Raw genomic sequence first — 4,838 nt, forward strand, 5'->3', positions numbered from 1 at the left:
GGCCTCAGCTCTCCGCCCCTGCCGCTGTCGTAGCTGGTGGCGCGTTTAGCGCGCAGACACCCCCAACACAATTCCGGCAAGCAAATGACCCAGAGATCCAGGGACGCAAGGTGGGTCAGTGTTGTGTGACCCGGACACTTTAGTCCTCTGCCCCCTAGACTGCCAGGGTTTGTGGTTGCAGGAACTGCAAAGGTGGCTGGCTGTCTTTCACTGGGCAAGAGAGCGTTAGCAAAAGCAGAATTAAAAGTGCGTCCTTCAGAGACCCACATTGGAGCACAGGACTGAAATCTCAAGGTCCAAATCAGGAGCAAAAGGAGAGAGAGCACGAGCAAGGAACTCAGGACCGCGAGGGGTGCACCCACACACTGAGACAATGGGGATGTTCTACTGGGAACTCACCAAGACCAGCTGGCCTGGGTCTGGAAAAGCCTGGGATAAAACCGGACTCTCTGAACATAGCGGGCAATGAGGACTACTGAGAACTCAAGAACAATGGCAATGGGTTTCTGATCCTACTGCACGCACTGGCTTTGTGGGAGCCTAGGCAGTTTGGATGCTCAACTTACTAGACCTGGATGGAGGTGGGGGTTCCTTGGACTTCCCACAGGACAGGGAACCCTGATTGCTTTTCGGGGGGGGGGACTTAATTGGGGGAGGGGGAGGGAAATGGGAGGCGGTGGCGGGGAAGAGACAGAAATCTTTAATAAATAAATAAATTTTAAAAAAAAAGTGCGTCCTTGCCGCTAACCTGGAGGATCTGCCTGCGGGATCGCCTGCTCTCCCATGGTGAACTTCGAGTTGAGGACTGGGCACCGGTCTCCTGAAGGCCGCCCAGAAAGTCACCTTAGCTGAGGATAGCCTCTCTCCACAGAGCCACATAGTCACCCCTCCGGGCCCAGGACATGCTGTGGAGGTGGCATGCAGCTCTGGGATGGTTGTAGCTCGCCACTGGACTCTAGTCCCAAGAGTAAGATGAAGCACCCCAAACAACCCGATCAGATCAACTTGAGAGACACAGGAGTACAACAGGGTCCAGGTTTCCCAGAAACCAACACCAGACTTCGGTGATGATAGCCTCTACCACTCCTGGGAGCCTACCCGGGTGCACTGCTTCGCCTTGCTCTTGCTAGCTCCTGGGTGGTAGATGAAGCAGGTCAGTCCAGGATGGAAAAAGGGACAAAGGAAGGCCTTGGGGCTGGGAGGACTGCCCCACCCCCGGGGGCTCATATGTGCTTCCAGAGTGTGCTGACTGACCCTTGAACAGGTCTGTAGAACCATCAGGCTCCTTGCGATCCTGGGGCCAGTTCCCAGATCTGTCACAAGACCAGGGAGACTTGACACACCCTCTTGGGGCCTGGCCCTCACCCCCCAGCTTGGGGAAGAGATGCTGCTCCTACTCAGCCTCAGTCACACTGCTGCTACCTCCCTCCTTCCTCCCTGTATGCAGGTGACTGTAATGTGTCCCTGTTTCACAGGGGACATAGACACTCACTATCCTTCAGTTGCTGTGGGTGAAGCAGCCAGGGACTACCTCCAGAAGAGAGCTTCAGCCTTTATGTGCAGACTACATATCCTTGCTTCCCTCACTCGGCCACAGCGGGGAGCAGACAAACTAATAGAAGCGGGATAGAGTCAGTGGTCCAGACCAAGAGCTCCTGAGAAGCAGCTGGGCAGACAGGAAAACCCGAGGAGAGCTTACTCCTGGAAAGTGAAGCAGAGGCAGCTGATGCAGGAATGGAGTCGGGGTGCACGGGAGAGGATGAGAGTCATAGGAGGTGGGGGTGGGGGGCACAGCAGTTTCTGAGGAGTGAGGCAGGAGAGAGGCTAGAATGATGCAAGAATTAATGAGTTTTGTCTCCAGGTGAGAGAAATTAGGAATTAAGAAGGCCCATGTTGCAGCAGGGTGGTGGTGGCACATGCCTGAAATCCTGGCACTCAGAAGGTAGAGGCAGGAGGATCTCTGTGAATTCAAGGGCAGCCTGGACCCATGACTGCTGGGGCTACATAGAGAAACCCTGGAGAGAGAGAGAGAGAGAGAGAGAGAGTTAGTTTGCCCTTGTTCTCCGGGAGGTGTTGCTGTAAGCAGGAAAGGAGTCCTGGCTCCCTTTCCTGGGGTTCTGGGAGAGAGACACGGGTCAGGGGCTCAGAGGAATCTGCTATGGGGGCTTAGGTGGGTCCTGGGACACTGACTCTCTTAAGCCAGGGACTATAAATAGCCAAAGGCCCAGATAGAAGGGGGAAGGTTTTTTATAAAAATAGCTTCAGTCAAGCTCAACAGCTGAGCCCTGACAGTCATGAGGCTCAGCCGGAATTAGCACCCCACCCCCTCATCGAGCCGTTCCAGGGTGGTGGGCAGTGTAACAGCCACTAAGTTTGGGGGGGGTCTGGTTTTGCAGCTGTGTGACCTCAGACAAGTGGCTTCAACAGTGTTTTGCATGGCCTTAGGGAGAGGGTGTGTAGGCACGGCACCACCTATGGTTCTCTCTGGCTCACCATGCGACCGTGACACAGACGCTGCACACGAACTGGTACCCGTCAGCCTGCAGGTGCCAGGGGCTTCATCGTTGCCACAGGGCTGGCTTCTTCCACACCTGTCAGCCACTAGGTGGACTTTCAGCAAACAGTGGGGACAGAAGGCTAGGGGAGCAGCCCTCTGTCTGCAGGCCAGTGAAATGCTGGCCTCACTTGAGGCTTCAGCAGGTTTGACTGATAAGGTAGGCATTCTACCCAAAAGTCGACAATTCACTACTCAATTTTACTTTAATATCTGGGAGCTCCAGAGTGAGAAAAGCAGAGTTAAGTTGCTTAGAAACAATAGCCTGAGGGGCCAGCAAGATGGTTTGAATATTTTGGATCGGAAAGGCACCAAAGCCGACAACCTGAGCTCCACCCTCTGGATCCACGTGGTAGGAGAGAGGCAAATATCCCCTTCCCCATTAAGAAAAAATTAAAAATATCCCTGGTAGGAATAAGGCAGCAGCTTTGGGAATGCAGTCCAGGTGGGTGTGTAGAGCAGAGATGAAACAGTCCACTCTCGGCCTGGCAGGCACCCGCTGCGCTTAGCACCATCCCCACACCCTCGCAGAATGACCCACACGCAGAGGCAGTTAAGTGGAAAGCACAATCCAGCCGTGTCACAGACTGTGATTCAACCATGAAATAGGAAGCACGGCTCCATGCATCTCGAGAACAACTGGAAGCAGCCAGCCACAGAGAGAAACATGTTGAATGCTTCCATTATACAATATGCTTAGTATGGGCAAATCGTAGGGGCAGGGCCAGAATAGTGGATGCTCAGGGGTGTGAAAGAATTCTGTGGTAATGGAAAACTTTGATCATGGAATTTTTTGTTTTTGTTTCTGTTTTTTTTGAGACAGGGTTTCTCTGTTAGTCCTGTCTTGGAACTCACTCTGCAGACCAGGCTGGCCTCCACCTTACAGAGATCAGCCTGTATCTGACTGCCCACCCCCCACCCAGTGCTGGGATTAAAGTTGTGTGCCATCATGTCTGACTTGATCATGGAGTTTTTTAAAAACTGTTTTTATGTGCACATCTTGCCTGCATGTATGTCTGTGCACCATGTGCATGCCTCTTGCCCACAGATGCTAGGACTGGAATTACAGATGGTTGTTCGCACCTGTGAGGGTGCTGGGACAGGAACCTGGGTCCTCTGTAAGAGCAACCAGTGTGCTTAACTGCTGAGCCATCTCTTTAGTTCCTTTCATCATAAATTGCTAACCACCACACAGCCTTTAGATAGGCAAAAAAGGTTTGCAGTATGTGGAGTGAGGTTTGCAGAATGCAAATCAGCCACCACGCCAGGGTAGCCGGGGCTGCTGAGCATTTGCCTTGTCTGGCCTTAGTTCCCACCACCTCCCCAGGGCTCAGGAACCCTCATCAGGTGCCTGGTGAGCAGCTGAGTCTGAACAAAGCAAGGGAGGACTGCAGCTGACTGTCCCAGGCTGGACTGTGACCTTCCTGTGAGTCTGGGAACACACTCCCTGGATAGCCTTTAGGGACACTCTGCCCCGGCTGCTGGCAGACAGCCAGTGGCTTCCAGGGGGCTGGGCTAGGCCAGCAGGAGCTTGAGCTTGGGCCGTGACGTGAGTCCCAACATTGCCTTCATGCCCCAGGCCCCTATGTCCCTCTCGGGCTGGGATCCCTAATGGCAGGAGCCTGGGGGACAGGGCAACTCCCTTCTTTACTTTACCAAGGGTCTCTGAGGAACATGGCCTGCACTTGCTCACGGTTGTCCCAAACATCACCTGGTCCAGGCACAGAGTTTGTTTCTCGGGGGCTCAGTCCCAGCTTGGCCCCAAAGAGCCTCTCCAGGCAGTACATCCAGCATCTGCTGCCCGTTACCCACTCGGGGGTTTGGAAGCTTAGCTATGTGCTGCACCCATCCAGCCCACCACCCCTTTCTGGCTCATTCTCTTCCAGTGGTGGGGGACACGCTGCTGAAGACGACTGTCAGCGCATGTCTCACCCTGCTGTCTGCTGGGCGGCATGAGGGGTGAGGGCTGCGTCTGGAGACCCAGATCATTCAGGCTGGGTGGCAGCATGCATGGGGCCCAGGCCCTGCCCTTGGATACAAACTCCAGGTTGGTGCTTCCTCACCTGCTCCTTTTCCACGTCTAGAAAGAGAGGAGATGGTCTTGACCACTCGTGTGCCACCACTCCTGCACTGGCTCACCCGTCCATCTTTCTACCCGTCAAGCAACCCTGCATGCTGCACGTAGCCTTTCACTTGTCTCCATGCAGTCCCACCTGAGCTACAAGGCGAAGGCCCTCTCCACAATGTTGCCACTCGTCCCATGGTGTAAACACAATGGTCATGA

This window comes from Microtus oregoni, unplaced genomic scaffold (genome assembly GCF_018167655.1).
Source record: "Microtus oregoni isolate MIOR12 unplaced genomic scaffold, Mior012 000043F_ref0000047, whole genome shotgun sequence".
Classification (NCBI taxonomy): Eukaryota; Metazoa; Chordata; class Mammalia; order Rodentia; family Cricetidae; genus Microtus; species Microtus oregoni.